We start from the raw sequence: 18,988 nt of genomic DNA, 5'->3' as shown, positions 1-18,988 counted from the left end.
CTGGCTTTTACCCCTTTCTGGCCTCCCATCACCTGCCAGTCCTCCTGTCGGCTGAAGTAAACTGCAAGGGAGTCTAAGGAATGAAGGTGCAGGGGCTGCCTCCCCTACTCTCCCCCAGCCCCTCCCCAGACAAGGAGTAGAGTTGAGAAGGGTGGCGATTAGATCTGAAAGCAAACAGGCAAATAAGGCACCCATCCTCCCGGCAGCCCCATGAGCTAGAAACTATAAATCCCCATTTTCCATATGGGAAAACTGAGGCATGGGGAGAGGTAAATCTGGCATGTGGAAGAACCCCAATTTGAAATCAGATCCCTCCTATTCTAGAGCTCAAATGTGTGACTGATATGTTATTTCAGTTCAGTTCAGTTCAGTCGCTCAGTCGTGTCTGACTTTTTGCTACATATGTACCCCTATGGCTAATTCATGTTGATGCATGGCAAAAATGAAACCAATATTGTAAAGCAATTATCCTTCAATTTGAAATAAATAAAATTTTTTTAAAAAGTGGATTTGCTAACATTCCCTTACTTACGTGGTTACTTTGAGGTAAAATGAAATAATGTATACAGATAATTAGCATATTGCCTTCCAAGTAGTGAGATTTACTAGATAGTAGCTATTATTATGATTGATGTTGGTCTCCCCTTGCATAGACTCCAGAGACAAAAGAGATATCCTATTCCTTTGAGCCTAAATCCTGGCAAAGTATTTGTCCTGAAACCTTCCAAACTCATTTGAGCCATTAAGGTTACTTTGTTCTGGGGAGAATGTCATGGTACTGGTCAGGATGGGATAGGTTGCAATTCAGTGACAAACGTCTCAGAGTCTTGAGACAACAAGGATTATCTGCCTCTGCTACATGGAAACTGTGGGTTATTACAGGGGCTTATAAGGTCACTGAGGGAGGCTGCAACTTGACAAGTGCTTCCTCGATTGCTGAGGCTGGGACCAAAGAGTGTAGTGAACCATGCACTAGGTCTTAATTCACATCACTTCTGTCCCCATTTCATTAGATAAAGCATCATATGTAAGCAAGAGAGTGAAGAAGTGTAATCCCACCACGTGCCCAAAACAAGGTAACTAAATATTTATGAACAATCCTAGTGACTATCAGAATAACCTCAGTAACCTTTTGATTGGGCTGGATAAAGCAAAGGCCCCAGCCTGGAATGAAAAGATACAGGAGCCTCTAACAGGCCAGAACTACCGAATATGACATTATAAAAGTTTGTCTTTTTTGAGAAATGTTTTTGTTGTGGTGAAAGTCACACAACATAAAACTATTTTAACCATATTTAACAGGACATTTCAATGGCACTAAGTATATTCACAATGTTGTACAACTCTCACCATCATCCATCTCCCAAATTTTTCACCTTCCTAAACTGAAACTGTCCCCATTAAACACAAAGTCCCCATTCCCCCTTCCCATCCCCCACTCCCTCACACCAGTCCCTGGCATCTACCAATGTACTTTCTGACTTTATGTATTTGACTGTTGTAGGTACCTCACGTAAGTGGAATCAAACAGTATTTGTCTGTACCTACTGTGTATTAGAATGCAGTTTTTAGGTTGACTTAATATATGCCCTACAAATAGGTTTTTTCTTCCCCCCTCTGCTATACAATAGGTTCTCATTAGAAATCTATTTTATGCATAGCCATGTGTACATGTTAATCCCAATCTCCCAATTTAGCCCCCTTCTTTTCCCTGTGGGTGTCCATATATTCTTTCTCTACAACTATGTCTCTATTTCTGCTTTGCAAATAAGTTCACCTGTACTATTTTTTCTAAAAGTTTGTCTTCGTTGTGCCTAGAATGGCACCTCTGAAGACATTATGTCTTTTAGGAAAACTTTTTCTTCCTAAAGATTGCTTAAGACCACTTCTCTGAAAACCATTGTCAGTTGTTGGAACATGTGATCCAAGATGGTTTGTGGAGCTGAGTTGCTGACTGAAAACAAAGCATCTTGTCTTCTGAAAGAAGGATCCTAATGTGGGCTAGATTGTGCTTGCGCAGACTTAGCCAGGACCTTTCTACTGTTGCATAACCTGCTGCCAGGTTATTGAATAGTGATGGCTTGTTGAGCAAGCTCAAGCTCTGGGTGTAAACCTTTTCTCAGCTTACACAACCAACCCCATGTCCTGCTGGATCGCTTTCTACCTACCTGAATATTTTTTCTTGGCATCTTTTGCTAGCTCAAGGCCCTCCTTCATTCTCATTCCACACACTGTCCTTAGCAGACCAGGAACCTAGGAGTTGTTCTTAACTTCTTCCCACATTCGACCCGATACTGACATCTGACAATTTTACCTCAGCTTTTAAACTCATCTCCTTTTATCTTCCTCTCTGCCTGAACTGTGTTATTTGAGGACCTCACCACCTTCCCTGGAAGCATAACAGCTAACTACTAGGACACCTCATGTCTGCTTTCTACCCATCACCCTCCCAAACATGCCACACATCAGCCAGGATGAACATTTGAAAGTACAACACAGACAATGTCAAACACCCCCATTTCTCTGTCTGATCCCCACTCCAACTGATGAAAATCTTGTCAATTATTCCTTTAGAACTGCCAGTGCCTGGCACATTCCATCATTGTTAATCTCACCACCCTCATGTCCTCCCACTTGCCCTCTTTTTCTCTGACTTCAGTCACTATGGCTTTCTTTCAGTTCCTAAGAAAAAGGGACTCTGCTCTCCCTTTGCGCAAACTACCTTCTCTGCCAGCAGTGGTCTCCCCCACAGCCCTCTTTTTCCTCCCACTCATGCTTCATAACATAGTTCAGATCTCACCTCCTCATGAAAAACTTTTTGACCCTCAGACTAAGGCAGGTCCCCTGTCATACGCTTCTTCTCCAAGGAATATATCACAATTATAATGAACATTAATTAATTGTAGAATTAGCCATATATAATTAGCCATCATCTCTCCCTCTTAAATGTCTATCTTAACATCTCCCATCCCCTTCCTTTGTATCCCTAGCACCTAATAGTGCCTTGTGCAAAATAGATGCTTAAGATCTATTTGTTAAATGTCTAAATACAAGACACAATTAACAATTAATAAAGGAGGTGTGAATGGCTATTACACCTGTCAAGAGTCCTGGACACAGATAGCTCCAGGGACACCCTATATCTGGACACAGATAGCTCCAGGGATTTTGAATACTTCAAGGAGAAGTATTCAAGGAGAGATATATGAACCTAGAGTTTTGGGGGCTCAGGACTCACGTGTCTTGGGGAAGGCATGTACCCAATCTGATAGGCAGGTCGGAAGCAGATTTCCCATTCCTCTCCCACACCCATTTCCTGAGCCATAGTAGTGGGAACAACATAATGCAAGGGAGACCAGGGGCCCAGCTCCTCAGGGGTAACCAGCAACACAGCGGGAGGTGGTCCACCGTGGATAAGAACGCCACAACTGAGAGCGAGGCAAAGCGCAGGATACACTTGAAGGAAGGAATGGGAAAACACTTGAAAGGGAAAGCTAGACATGGCTGGAGACAGACTTATTATTTTTCTTCTCCTAGAATCAGTCTTTGTCAAAAAGGAAAAAAAAAATTCATGAAGGGGACAAGGAGAAACAAAACTACTCTGCATTTATTCTTTTTTTCTAATGAGTTCAAAGTCAGCTAGAAACTTACTTATTAAGTCTAATTAGAGGAAAGATCAATTGTAGTTCAACTAAGGCTCATTTTTAGAACACTTTTAAATAAATTTACTTTCATTACTTTGGGGACATAGACGTTCTAAGATTTTCTTTTGGGAAAGTTATTCTCCTGGGTATTCTAAACATACTCCTTGAAACTGTCTCTTTTAACTTACAGTTTTCCCAAAAGAAAATCTGTCCAAAGTAAAGAGCATTATCAACCCAGTTTCCAATGATCTAAATTACCTGATATAAAGTGAAACCCCAATAAGCATAATACAGTTGACTGTGGCTTTAACCAAATATTTTCTGCTGGTCATCATCATATTATTCCATAAAATATTTGAAATTTGTTACAAGGATGACCGTCAACATGAAGTAAGGTATTAAATAACAGGCCTTCCATACTTGAGGGTCATGGGTTGAAATCCTCTCTCCTAGGTCCACTTTGTCATTCTGCTGGCTTGGTGTGGGATTAAATCTGACCCTTCACTCAATTAAGATGACTTATACATCACCTGTTCCTGTTGCAGATTCGATTTTGCTTAGAAGATAGCAAAACATTTCCCCCTTTATCAAATTATGTTGTGTTTTTTTTCCCAGAGAGGCTCTGTTCTAGCCCTGTATTCCTATCTTACCTCTGTATGTAAATTTAGCCCACATACATGAATAGTAGAATTCCTAGTAGCCACTAGAGGCTACAGGTGGGATTAAACAAACCTTAATAGCCACAATGTTGGTTTTCCTATAGATTATTTATAAGTGATTTTCTTAGAGAACAGGTCATCTAAATTTCTAGGTCACTTGCTCATTAATTGTTAAATAAATATAATCTAGGCAAAGGGTGAATTATATCTAAAGTCCCATCAACTGATCAACTCCTGGAATGAAAGAACTTTAGCCTCCCAAAGATAAAGTTTAGCTATCTTTAAGATCTGCAGGGCGATAGTATGCCTTATGTACATAGCAGAAATTTCTTAGGGATAATAATAGCTACAATAATAAAATTAGCTACTTGGTCAGTCACCACACTTGATAAACCATGGTGATTCAGCTAAATTCAAATTAAGTAGTCAGCTGGCTCTCCTCTGCATGTGACCTGCAATCTGTTTTTATTTATGAAACCAGAACTGCCACCTTTAAAAATCCTGTCATTAATGAGTTCTGGGCTTCATGGGTACAACATGGCCACTATTCAGACACATCCAAAATGATAATTATTCTGAGCTATTAATCACAGCTGGACAAACTATATTATCCAGAACAATGAAGGGTCTTGGGATGCTGAATACAAAACTTAATGTATGGTTTTAATCTGTGCATGCTCCAATTCCCTCATCTGTAAAATGAGACTAATAATTGTACAGACTTTATAGAGTTACTCTGAGGAATAAGAGTTAAAATCTGCAAGGCTCTAGGATGAACTAGAGAACTATATAATGTCTGTGAGAACTATATAATGTTTGCAGTCATGATAAGAATTCCCAGGGTCCTCTAAAACAAAGGCTGCCTTTGATCCAATTATCAATCCTACTTGCTTTCACAGATCATGCTTGATAAATGTGATCTTTGAGAATCGCCAGCTTCCCCAGTTCCAACTCAATAAATTTTCCTTTTCCACTTAGAAAAGTTCTAGAATTTTCCTTTGAAACTCACACTACAGATTGAGTCAATAAAGTCTTTAAAGCAGTAGTTCATAACTTCTTGCAATCAGGGAACAGTTTGAGAGTCTAATGAAACCCTAGACTTTCTCCTTTTAAAAAAATGTAAAAAGTTTCTATTCCATTTCAGGGGGCTCATGACCCCCATCCATGATCATTCATGGACCCCAGATTTTAAGAATCAGTGTTTGAAAGCATGGCTTGGAAGAGAGCCACCTTCATATCTTGCTCTTTTAACAGTGTCTGAAACAAAATGAGACAGAAACACATACTTGCGCATTGTAAAGGAAGTATTGATTACTGTTAGCCAGGGGAGAAGGGGGTCAATAAATCAAGGGTTTTGATGAGGATAAAGATGATAAAGGAGGAGGAGAATGAAGAAGAGAACAGGAGAGGGAGGAGGAGTCACCCCAAGTGAATCAAGGTTGATAAACTAAGTGCACACTTTTACCTGTAAGTGAGCCACATATGCAGCAGGGTTTTGAACTGGCAAATACTGTATGACTGTTATTATTGGCAACTCAAGGCAGATTATCTGATTGTATCACAGCTTTCTTTTCAACCTCAAACAGGTAAAATATTATCACTGGGGCTCTTCACGCCTGTTCCTTGGCACAGATACAAAAGAAATGCTAATTATGGGAACTGAGCTGTGAATTTTGAGTGACCCTAGGGATCAAATGATTATCTGGTTGTCTTAAGTTGTGGGAAATTTGTTAGGGGGTTTTAAAATTACATTAACGGTTTTTTACCTTAAGTGCTCCACCTGGAGAAGTATTCAAGTCTCCTGATAAAGAATGATTTCAAAGAGGTAATAGCATCAGCCAGAAGACCTTTGGGGTGAGTCAAAGGTACTGTAAGGGGAAAAGCCCAAGCAAGCTGGGTGTGCCCAGCTGGGGTGTGATGGGTTTGCCACTCTGACTCCAGCTCACTAGGGCCCCTACTCGTCTCCTGTTTCTAACAGTGATGAATGCCAGAAACCAAAAAGGAAGAATAATATATTTACAATAAAGGTCACAGAACGAGGCCAAGGACTCGGTTACATTTCTGCCCCATTACGATCTTAGATTGCATCCATGCCTCTGAAAACCATCTTCCCAGGTCTCCAAGCAATGACATATTCTTACCTGTGCTGACCTCTGCTCCTTCGTCTTCTACCATCACTACCCCCTGCTTATTGTGCCCCAGTCCCCAACGCCATCACTTTGTTCTTGGACCATCCCAAGCTCACCCCTGGCTCAGGGCTTCTGTATTTATTGTCTCGGCCAGGAACATTCTTTCTCTAGATATTTGCATGGCTGACTCATTCTTATGTATAAGTCTCAGCTCAGGTAGCAACTGAGCTGACTCTGTCCCCTGCCTTGTCACCTTCCTTCTTACTATCCTGTTTTATTTATAGCACTCGTCACTAGCTGGAAATAACCTCTTGATTTGTTTTCTTCATATTGTCTGTCTTCCCCATTAGAATGTAAGCTCCATGAGAGTGGGGATCATCTATGCCTTGGTCACAGCTGCAGCACCCGAGGCTTAGTGCAAGAAAGCACTAGATATATATTTGTTGTGAATGAATGATCATCATAATAGCTACATTTATTGAGCTCTTTCTCTGTACCAGGCACAGAGCTGCAACTTTTTATAAATAGTATCTCACTGAATTCTCACAGCTACTCTCCAAGGTGAGTCTTTCTTAGCCCCATGGTACCGATTAGGTATCAGAGAGGTGATGAGGCTTTTCCAGTGTCAAAGCGAGTGAGTAACTAAGACCTGATTTAAACCAAGGTGTATTCAACTCCAACGCAGACACTCTAAATTAGGAATCAGTAGGCTTTTTTTTTCTGTAAAGGGTCAGATCATAAATATTTAAGGCTTTGCAGGGTCTCTGTCACAATTACTTGACTCTGTTGTAGAAAACAACCATGACAAGACATAAACAAAGGGATGTGGCAGCATGTCAGCACAACTCTGTTTACAAGAGGAGGAAGGGTTTGGCCTATAATTTACAGATCCCACCTTTAAGTCATAATTCTAGCTATGCTTTCCTAGAAGGGGATTAAACAAAAGAGGAGGAGGGGAGTAAAAGAAAAACATCACAATGTGTGCTCTTGAAGTAAGAAAGACAGCAAGTGGATTCAGTTCAGTTCAGTCGCTCAGTCGTGTCCGACTCTTTGCGACCCCATGAATCGCAGCACGCCAGGCCTCCCTGTCCATCACCAACTCCCGGAGTCTACCCAGGCTCATGTCCATCAAGTCAGTGATGCCATCCAGCCATCTCATCCTCTGGCAAGTGGATTAACTAAGTTTAAAAAGGCAAAATAGAGAAATTCTGGTGGGAGTAATGACTCTACTGATTCAACTTTTCAACTGAATTATAACCATCACTGAAGGTAACAGGAGAGTTTGATGCAGACAGGGAAGCCTGATGTGCTGCAGTCCATGGGGTCTCAGAGTCAGACATGACTGAGCAACTGAACAACAACAAGGTATTCTGTTTGAACCACGGTCCCATTCATATTGTAATGACAGGTGATCTCACCTGCCAACGTGCAAACAGACCCACATAACCTCCATCCCAGCAGGCCCAAGGTAGGCAAGATTGAAGGACAAAGTAAGGCATTCTGATTGCTAAAACTCTTCCTCTCTCCACCACTGAGCCTGAAAACTTCAGTCTTTTCTTCCCAAGCTAATGTCTGAGTTCACTGGCAAGAGGTGAAAGACATGAATCACAGGTTGGAGCCAACCCAGAGAAATCTCTTGAAGCCTCATTGAGGAGGTGAACATACTGGGTGCCTAGCTGTTTAATCAGAGTGGCTCTTGAGACTGAATATCAGCATTAAAGCAAAAGATCAACTCACCAGAACTTTGAGCCTGGGTTGAAAGGTAAGAGCTGAGCTATGGGAAGGTGGGAGGCAGGAACAAAGGTGGTTTCTGTAGTGTTTAGCTGGTGCGTGAGCAAAGGCTGGTGTGGGCTGGAGCCATGGAGGACAAGGCCTTCTCATTGCCCAGTTTTTCTCTTGGGCAGCCCTAAGGCATTAGAAACACGGTAGATAAAATACTCATTTCTCTCTTACCCTAGAAAGAATACCTCTGGAAACAACATATGATTCTTGTCTTAGACCAGTAGGTGAATTTTCCTCAGTCTGTATGCAATTTTCTAAACATGGGCTTTAAATGTTTGAAGAGTGACAAAGATTCAAACCGTAGTCAGGGTCCGGAACCTTCTCTTCTCCGAGGCCTGCATGTACGCTTTCTTGTAAAATCCAGTTCTCATAAGAATGCTGCTGAGTCAGTTTAACCAGAGTCCCCACCTTTGACTTCTGATTAGGTTCCTTATCCTCTGCCAACCCCGGAGGTGATATCCAACACCTTAGACTTTCAGCAAAGAATCCTATTAGGTCAGTCCACCCAGAAACCCCCTCATCCATGATGTTTCCTCTTGGCAATTTTCTACCCACTGAACCCCATCCTGCTCCTTAGCTATAAATCCCTACTTGCCCAGGCTGTACTTGGAATTAAGCCCAGACTCTCTCCCCTACTGCAAAATCCCATAACAGCAGTCCCTATATTTATCACAGTGGTCTTGAGTAAAGCCTGCTTTGCCATCTTGAACAAGTGTTGTTGAGTCCTTTTTTCTTCTAACACAGAAAGGCAGCTTCAGCATGGTAGAGCCAGCATCTGAAGGGGAATCTAGAGATGCAAGATCTGCATTAACAAGCAGTGATGTCCTGGGTACCTCTTGCCTCTCTCTTTCTTTTTCTGAGCCTATTTTCTTATCAGTAACATAGCAAGTCAATTTCATACCTTTTCATCTATCTTTTTGTTGTCTGTTTAACATCTACTATATGTATTGTTATTAATAGTCATATTTAAGATCCTTTCTACTATTATAAAAATTGATTTCTCTTGAATACTTGGTATTTACCAGAATTGTGCCATATGCTTTCCATATGTTCTCATATTGAATTCTCACAACATCCCTATAAGGAGGAACCCTTCTGATTGCAGACTCACCGGTATGACAGCTTAGGTTCAGGAAGGTAACATAAATTGCCCAAGGTCAACTGGAGAGTAAGTGGCAGAGTTGGAATTTGAGCCTGAACCTTTTTTCTTTGAGAACTGCACTGTCTTCATGAGCCCTGGAGCCCCTGGTCAGGGTCTAAATGGAGAGGAAAAATGCAGATTCAAACTCTCTTACCTAACTTTTTATTACTGAACCACAATTTCTCTCACTGGGTCTGACTACAAAATACCAGGGTGTTTTTCCTGGAGGAGATAGTGCTGGACCTGCCAGGGATGTTCAATGCATGGTCTTTGCCCTTGAGACACTTAAAACCCAGGAGAGATGATAAAACCCATGACTTTATCCATGCCCCAGGAGTCCTGATAACCCACAAAGTGAGGGTTCTCATCCTCGATTCCATATAGTCATTTTTGTGCTAAACCAACAGCAAACAATGTCATTTGCAACTCTCTGGTTATTGGAGAATCTTTTCTCTTTGCTAAGGAGAGGCAGTCCCTTAATGGATGGACCAAGTCAACAGTCTAGTGATACAAGCACTCCTTGAAACAAACAGTTAAAGATTTATTTTTTGAAATGACATATCCATGTTGGCTTGACAGGGAGGTGGTTGCAGGCACATGGTAGGATAAGGGTAGATTCCCAGAAACAGAAGAGCAAGGCTGGCAAAGTTACTGGTTTGTGCAGAGCTGACTCGTGGGGTGGGGGAGAGAAAAGAGGAATGATTTTAATTATTGAATGTCTACTACGATCTGTGTGCTTTTATATACACTAAGCATTAGGTCCTCACAACAATGTATAAAGTTTCTATGTTACAGAAGAGGGTAGCAAGATAGACAATGGGAATTTGCTGTATGACTCAGGGAACTCAAACGGGTTCTATAACAACCTAGAGGGGTGGGATGGGGAGGGAGAAGGGAGGGGGGTTCAAGAGGGAGGGGACATATGTATATCTATGGCTGATTCATGTTGATGTTTGGCAGAAAGCAACAAAATTCTATAAAGCAATTATCTTTCACTTAAAAAATAAGTACATTTTTAAAAAAGATCGTTTTAATAAAAACTAAAAAAAAAAAAAAAAAAACCCAAACAGGACTTCTAGCTCTTTTTTTTTTTTCAATCTTTACTTCAGTGCCTGTGTAGACACCTTCCTACTCTAATTCAGATTTTCATGAAGCAGACGGCACTAGAATACCACTATATTCAGGCTGTAAAAACTAAAACAGTGCAGAACATACAATAGGAGCTCAATATAACAGGGTGAATTAACAACTCCTAATGTGGTTTCTCAAACTTAGATGTCATCTGATCCAATAGTTCCCCACTGGAGATATTTGGAAATATCTGGAGATACTTCTTGTTGTCACAAAAGAGTGGAGGTATCCAGTGACTAGGATGCTGCTAGCATCCTGCAATGCACAGGACCGGTCCACAAAAAAATTATGACCCCTAACGTCAATAGTACCAAGGTTGAGACATTCTAATCCAACCAAACGTGTTTCGCTAGGAAACCATGACCCAGAGAGATGAAGAGACTTGTCCAGGGCCATACATCAACAGCTGGTTGATGACATCCCCTGGAGCCTTCTACAATTGTTTCTTGCCAGACCTCGAGGCTAACCAGCCAGAAGGCTCCCTGTTGTAAGAGAGATGGGTTCAGTGGGAAGGAAAGGTCATGTTGACATAATGGCCCAGGTAAACCAAACATAATCACACCAGTTCAAAAGGACCACAGCTCTTCAGTCTGGATCATCCCCTGAATAAGCAGCAAGGGAGGTTCTGGAACTAGGAGACCAGAACTCAGAACACAGAGTATTCACCTGGAAGCCTTTACTGCCCACCAGCTTCATCTTCCACTCCTTCCTTTCCTTAGGGTTGCAAACCAAACACGATCATCAAGTCAAAAAAAATTTTTTTTCTTTTAATAATTAAATAGGCAAGTTAAAAATATTAATGATTAAGTGGTCATATTAGGTCAAGTAGAAATTGCCAGAAACTGAGTCTCTCTAAAACATGTTAGTCCTTTGCATTGTCATTGTCACCATCAACAATTTTTTGACCTCTTATGTGTCAAGAGACATGCTGGGACCCAGGGGAGAGATGGGCAGAAGGAGAAGAGGGTCTCCACCAGAAACACACAGAAGTTATATCCTTGACCCCAAGAAGCACTAAGTCCAAATGTGAGGATCTCCTTTGCAATTGCCAGCACAGAGCAAAGCCCACAGTGCAAAACGGGTCAAACAAAGCACCTCTTAAAGCTAACTAGCTAAACCTTGTGTGAGTCACTCATTTTAAACACCTTTTAACACAAACATTCTACTTTAACCCAAGAATTTGGACTTTACCACTTGTATAATATTACTGGGATTTGGTTTGCCTGGTGGACATTTTCTTCTATTCATCAAGCTTCAGGGGGGGATTTTCAGTGCCCTAGATAATACCTGGAATGGCAGGGTAACCAAGTGCAATATGAGACTTCATCTAACCAGAGCAGATGCCTGGACCCCAAGATCCCCTAACCTAAGAAGGTAGACAGAGGGCCCCCCAAAAGGCAACTTTAAGCTAAAGTACCAGCATCTTTTCCAGTAAGTCTCTAAGCTGCATCTCAGTGGAAGATGGGGATCTCAGTTAACACAATTCTGCAAGATCAACTTTTATCTTGAAATTTTAATGAAAAATTAAACATCCTGATAACAGCGAGTACTAATGGCTTTTATTTCCATTGCAACTGCTTTCTGAGACGGATAATTCCCTTTTAGATTTTCATGAGTTTGACCCAGAAATTGGATATTCAAGGCATTAAACATACAGGAGCCTGGGCAGGCAAGAAAACAGTAGAGTCTATTTAAGGATTGGGCTGCCACAGGCAGCTAAATGTCTTGGGGAAGTGAGTGGAATTTGAATACATCAGCTCTGCCACTCTGCTGCAGACTGGAAAATCGGATACTAAGACAGACGCCCCAGGGGCTCCTGCTTGGGTTTGGACATAGGTGCGAATTTCAGTGATGAGCAGCTTTTTTGGGCAATGATTCCCAAGCCTTGAACTATCGCTTTTTTATTCAGCCCAGTCAAAATATTCAAATTCAACTCAGCAGAAATTGACAGTCTACAAACATCATCATGTAATAAAAGAAAAGAATGTTTTAACAGCCCAACAAGGAGGACCGACAGCTTCTCAGAACAATGGGAAATTTCTCAAATTGACTATCCATGGCTGTCTTAAAGAGTTGCTACTTTGTCCTCAGTTCTTATGTCACCATAGACTACAAAAACCTCATAGACCAGCACCATATCTGCAGTCTAGAGTCTGGGTATTGTGAGCAGCCACTGGAGTTGTGTAAAGAATTAGGCTTGAGACTCAGCTTAAACAGAGAAGACATTCCAGGGCAAGGATAGGGAGGGTTGAGGGGGTGAAAATGGGGGGACAGCAGGTGCCCTGAGAATAAGCCACTCTGCTCTATGGAGGCACTCTGCACACTGTAATGCCACAGTACGTTGATTGCTTAATTACCCATCTCTTCCATTGGGCTTTGAGTTCCTTGAGAGCAGTGTCTGTGCCTTGTTGCCCTGAGTCACAGAGCTAATTAGATGTGGTTGTGTGGCAAGGGGGCACTGGAAGGAACAATGGCAAAGCGCAAGGGACACACGGTGCTGCTTCAAGGATCCATATGATCTAAGGATTTGGAGGGTACATTTTCTATTATCTAATCATGCATGCAGTTTCTGCCTGGTGGAGTGAAAGAGGCTCCACCTCCATCCTACCTGGCAGATTCATCCTGAGTATCAGCCCACAAGATAATTAAAATGTGCCCAAGAGGAGCTTGGTGGGGGTCAGGACTGCAGCTGCTCAGGACAGGTGCCTGGGGACCACTGAGCAATGGCTCAGGTCTGCTCCCTTGGTCCCTGAAGCTGTTTGGGCAGGAGCAGGGCTACAAGTGGGAGCAGCCAGCCTCCTGCCCAATTGCTGCTCGATCCTCTTGTTTCCCCACTGCCAAGTCTGAGAAGGGTTCTCAGTTCCACGGTTTTCACTTTTCCCAGGCCCTTGTTCCTCATAGTCACATTCTGGAATTGACTCAAAGAAAAACATCATTGACACTGTTACCAGGAGCTCCCAGGGTTAAGCTCCACAACAAGCTCCCCTTCCCTGCAGAGAAAGTCCAGCCCACAGGGAAATGGATGTTGCTTTCTTTCAAGACTCATTTTGGAAGTTTTGATTTTTTTTTTTTTCAGTCAACCTGATATCTGGCAGGACACTGAAGCCCAACAGACAGAGCCAACCTCAGCTGAACTTCCTGCCAGCCCCACTGGCCACTGGATGGAAGCCAGATGCAAAGCTTACCCAGCAAATGCACTGAGAGAAGGGGAGGATAGGGTGGGGAGACAACACAGAAGCCCAGGAGTGATGATTGAGCACTTTCATTAGCTGACTCAGTGTGACAACCAGTCCACTTCATTTCAGTTCAGTTCAGTTGCTCAGTCGTGTCTGACTCTTTGCAACCTCATGAATCGCAGCACGCCAAGCCTCCCTGTCCATCACCAACTCCCGGAGTTTATCCAAACTCATGTCCATTGAGTCGGTGATGCCATCCAGCCATCTCATTCTCTGCCATCCCCTTCTCCTCCTGCCCCCAATCCTTCCCAGCATTAGGGTCTTTTCCAATGAATCAACTCTTCGCATCAGGTGGCCAAAGTATTGGAGTTTCAGCTTCAACATCAGTCCTTCCAATGAACACCGAGGACTGACCTCCTTTAGGGTGGACTGGTTGGATCTCCTTGCAGTCCAAGGGATTCTCAAGAGTCTTCTCCAACACCACAGTTCAAAAGCATCAATTCTTTGGCACTCAGCTTCTTCACCGTCCAACTCTCACATCCATACATGACCACTGGAAAAACCATAGCCTTGACTAGACAGACCTTTGTTGGCAAAGTAATGTCTCTGCTTGTCAATATGCTATCTAGGTTGGTCATAACTTTCATTCCAGGGAGTAAGCGTCTTTTAATTTCATGGCTGCAATCACCATCTACAGTGATTTTGGAGCCCCCAAAAATAAAGTCTGTCACTGTTTCCACTGTTTCTCCATCTATTTCCCATGAAGTGATAGGACCAGATGCCATGATCTTAGTTTTCTGAATGTTGAGCTTTAAGCCAACATTTTCACTCTCCTCTTTCACTTTCATCAAGAGGCTTTTTAGTTCCTCTTCACTTTCTGCCATAAGGGTGGTGTCATCTGCAAAACCAGGAACCCCGTTAAACATCTGAAATGCTGCTCAGCGGCTGAAGAACTAGGTTCCACGTTGATGGGATTAGCGAGGGTGTGGGTTCTGGAAACTGAATGGTGAAGATGAGTTTCCCATTGCAAACATCCTGCCATTTTCCTCTTTTGACCTGTTGGGGAGAATTGACCTCGGGGTACCACTCGCTATTTAAAGTCTTGTTGGAAATGGTCTTGTCTAGTGTATTATTTACGTCATAGCATCTCTTTTCCTTTCTCAACATCTAGTCTTCTGTGTCTCTCTCACCAAACAGGGTCTGAAATCCTGAATCCGGGTGAATTCAGTTACGTGCCTTAAGATATCAATCCTACTGCCTGCTCCCTGCTGCCATGCCTGCTCCCTTCAGCCATCACTGGCTAAAACACTGATGGCCCCAGGAGGTCCTACTAAGCCTTGTGACCAGCGAGCAACAGGTGGGAGTTGGCTAGCAGACAACTGAAGGCAAAAGAATGAAGCCCCAGCTAAGGAAGAGGGGATGGAGGGAGAATTGATTTGTCTCTGAAGGTCATGGGCACAAGGCCCCCATTGGGAAAGTGGAAAAGAAGATGCTGACACCGTTCTTTCAGAAACCTGAGACTGACCATTTCCTTTCATCACTCTCTGCAGGCTCAGCCTTCCCGTCACCTCCCGGAACTTCTGTCTTTGTCTGGAAAAAATGCTAACCAGCTCCTTACAAGAGCTGTCACTGAAGCCCCGGCCAGAGGGCTCACAAAAGACACTGTGTGCAGTGGGAAAGGAGCATGGTGCTCCTGGGAGGCTGAGTGGGTGGGGAAGGGGGCAGTCTTGAGCGCACTGATGGGCAGCCAGAGAAGATGATGTGCCCATCCCAAAATACTCGCCCCTCCCCACCCCCCTGCTCTCCTCCCAGCCTGTCCGTGCTTGGAATTTCACCACCAGAGATGACCGCCCCAGGTGGGTAAATCATCTAGGATGGAGATGTAGGAACCTGGGGGAGAAAGACACAGAGAACCTGTTTTCTGCACCCTCAGCACCCCTGCCATCCCTGGGAACGGGTTAGGGATTTTCAGCTGATAGAAACAATCCCAGGGGAGGGAGTATACTGGGCTCCAGCAACAGAGTAGGGTGGGGGTGCTGGGAAAAAGGGATTCTAGGAGACTGGCCCGCTCTTCCTCTGTCCTCCTTGAGTTTGGGCCCCGCCTCTCCAGCGGTGGAGGCAGCCAGGTAGAAGAGCACTGGACAGGGAGTCAGGAGGCCCCTGTTTCATCTGCCTCAATCCTGCTACAGGTCAAGGAATCGTCAAACACCAGAGAGCAGCAACTCAGTCTTAGGAATCATTCAGCTCATCAAAGAGGACTTTCTCAACTAGCTCTCCACCCCCATCTGAACCAAGTCCTTTGTTCTTTTTTCTCATCACAGATGGGGACAACCTATTTATTTGTGTGATTTTTTTGTTTGTTCGTTTACCACCTCTCATCCCCCACCCTGAACTGTAACCTTCCTGAGGGCAGGGAGCTTTCTCTGCCTCATTCTCCACTACATCCCAATGCCCCTCACACAGTAGGCACACACTGCTATTTATCGAAAACAGATTCTTTATTACTAAAATAACCCCATGAGAGAAGTCTTAGAACCATTTTACAGATGAGGAAACAGGGACTCAGACAATTTAAATGTAAGTGGAAAAGGCAAACATCAGCCGTGGATCTGCATGGGCCTTCCCCCATGCTCTACAACCTTTGTACCAAAAATTACCAGATGACCAGACAAGGGAGATACCCTTAAGCTGTGGGCATTGGCTTAGGCTTTTCGGGCTGTGATGCTGTAGGACCAGACGCCCAAGACGGCTGGGAAAGAGGAGGCGGGAGGAGGGAGAGGGGTCTCTCGAGAACAGGTAGATCCCCAGGTAGGTGCCTGGTCTTGCCACTTCAGGCGCTAGATCAGGATCAGGAACCATAACTCTGTGCACTGGGCTCATCCTCTACCTCTTCACATTTCCCTGAAAATTATGAAGGGGAAGCAGGATTCACTTTGATGAACTTCTCAGACCAATGACTCTGAAGAGTCTCAAGAAATCCAGCGGGCTCAGTAGAGAAAACTCCCTGGGAACCACCAAGTGTCAGCAGGAAGAACAAACTTCCATCCTGTGGGGCAGCTTTGTGGGACCAAGCCCTGATACCCTCCGACAGCAACTAACAGAGCAGGGACAACCTGGATACAAATGCTTGAGAATTAAGACAACACAGATGGAAACATTTGGACATTAAGACAGCCACCGAGACAGGAGAAGGGCAATGCACTTGGCATGGCTATTTCTTCATCTAAAATGCATAGGGAAAAAATCAGTTTGAAGAATAACCATTTACCATTTGTTATTTAGCTTCATAAGACATATCCAACTCTTTTGTGACCCCATGGACTGTAGCCAGCCAGGCTCCTCTGTTCATGGGGTTTCCCAGGCAAGAATACTGGAGTGGGTTGCCATTTCCTTCTCTAGGAGTTCTTCCTGATCCCATGTCGGGATCGAACCCATGTCTCCTGCAAAGTGTGCAAAACCCTCTCAGTAGTGAGCCAGGGAGGAGGAGGATGAAGAGGCCAAGGGAGCAAATAGACCTGGAAGGATTTCATGGGGACAGAAGCACGCAGACCTAAATGGCACATCACCTGCCATCGCACTCACACCTCTCCAGGTGCAAACACCTCATGCCTTGGCTCTGCCTTTCCATAGAATTCCAAGATTCTGACATCTCTCCTTCTACTTCCTTCCTCCACATCCTCTGCCTTTCCCAGGCAGTTCTCCACCCCAGCCCTGCCCCAGCCCTCCCACCCCAGGCCCATTTCCTAAGAAATCAGAATCCCCTCCCCCTTCCCAAATTTTTGTTTAAATACCTGTATCCTTGACTCTGTGCTGATTGAGGAATTATTTCCAAACAGCTGATGAGCAAAGCCGATGGAGACCCTGGAGAAGACTGCCCCAATCTGAGTGGGGGATGAAAGAAAATCTCCTCTGGGTGCTTGTTTGTATGACCAGAAATGGAAGGACTTTGGGTGCTCAGTAGTAACCTCAGAAAAAAAAATCCCCAGGCAGCAACAAACTCTCCCAACACAGTTTTGAAACACCACCGGAGGAAGAAGCCCTCTTTGATCAAATAATAACCAGCCAGAGATAAGGCCTGCTAGGCTGAGCCCAGCTGGCCAATCACATACTTCCTTCCCACCCCAAGGACAAACAGATCCAGGCTTCTCATTCACCCAGGAGTGAGTTTCAGGGCTTGTTATAATTTAATGATGCTGCCACTGGCGTCTTCTTGACTTGGCCTGGTGGGGCTTTCTGACTAGGAAGTGAAGCTCAAAACTCAGGAACCTCCTCACTCTCAGTGAAGGCACCCAGCCAAGGGGCTGCAGCTGAGGACCCCGTGTGATCATGTGACACCCAGCTTCCCACGCTGATGCTCCCACCTTGCCAGAGAGAGTCCTCACTGCAGCTGGGGAGCAGCTGGGGTCAGCAGGGGGTGAGCATATTTGACTCGTTGACTGTGACCCAAAGAGATGGTGGAGACCCCTGTGACTCGCCCTCATGTGTTGGAGATGCTTCACAGGCACTTCTTAGGGGTCCTTTGTTAGCAGTGACTTTGAGCTTTTCTCTGTCCTCCAGCCTTCCCAATCACCCTCCCCTTCCACTGTTATCAGTGCCACCTTATGTCACAGAGGTATATATAGAGAGAGGGTAGGTTCTAGAAACTTAACAGGCCTGGGAGTGAATAATGGCCCTCCAGCTCTTTTCCAGGGCACTCTGAGGTTATTACAGGCCCTGAGGAGGTGTAAACAAACCCTTCAGTAGTATTGTTATATTAGAGGAACCCAAGGAGAACCCTCTTTGGCTTTTTTGTGTTTTTATTTTTTGATGTGGACCAGTTTTTAAAAGTTTTTATTGAATTTGTTACGGTATTGTTTCTGTTGTATGTTTGGTTTTTTGACCTCAACAGATGTCGGATCTTAGCTCCTCCACCAGGGATTGAACTCATACCTCCTGCATTGGAAGGCAAAGTCCTAACCACTAGACCATCAGGGAAGTCCCAAGAACCCTTTTGTTAGTAAGTAACACAGCATCGATTTTAGGGCATTTCATCACCCCCAATAGGAACGCCTTTCTGCTAGCAGTCATTCCCCCTCCCCCAACCTCCCCATCAGCCATTCACTCAACAATATTTATTCGGCATCTATTACTGGAGGAGCACCAGGGGTGAGTTCTCCACCCTCAGGAAACAATGTTATAGCACAGGAGGCAGGAGTTTAATAGAGTCCTCTGTGCATGGAGCCAATAGCAGGGCAGTAAAGGGGGCTTGTCACAGAGGATCTGCTCCCGTCCCAGGGCAGCAAGGGAGAAACCAGCAACGGTGCAAGGGAAATGGACTCAAGACAGA

At 44.0% G+C, this 18,988-nt stretch overlaps 1 protein-coding gene across 4 annotated transcripts in view; it reads right to left on the bottom strand.

Moving 5' to 3' along the window:
* Positions 1-17,943, bottom strand: part of GPAM (glycerol-3-phosphate acyltransferase, mitochondrial) — a 68,157-nt gene extending 50,214 nt beyond the window's left edge. For 2 of the 4 annotated variants that reach the window (XR_014068552.1, XM_081540182.1), the window contains exon 1: positions 17,454-17,943. The gene's annotated coding sequence lies outside the window, so the exon portion shown is untranslated. The remainder of the gene's footprint in view (positions 1-17,453) is intronic. The other 2 variants (XM_081540249.1, XM_081540205.1) reach the window with 2 other exon arrangements.
* Between the last annotated feature and the right edge of the window lie 1,045 nt (positions 17,944-18,988).

Source organism: Giraffa tippelskirchi, chromosome 2, assembly GCF_054371585.1.
Source record: "Giraffa tippelskirchi isolate mGirTip1 chromosome 2, T2T-mGirTip1v1.2.pri, whole genome shotgun sequence".
Lineage (NCBI taxonomy): Eukaryota > Metazoa > Chordata > Mammalia > Artiodactyla > Giraffidae > Giraffa > Giraffa tippelskirchi.
This window is presented reverse-complemented; position numbering and strand designations above follow the sequence as displayed.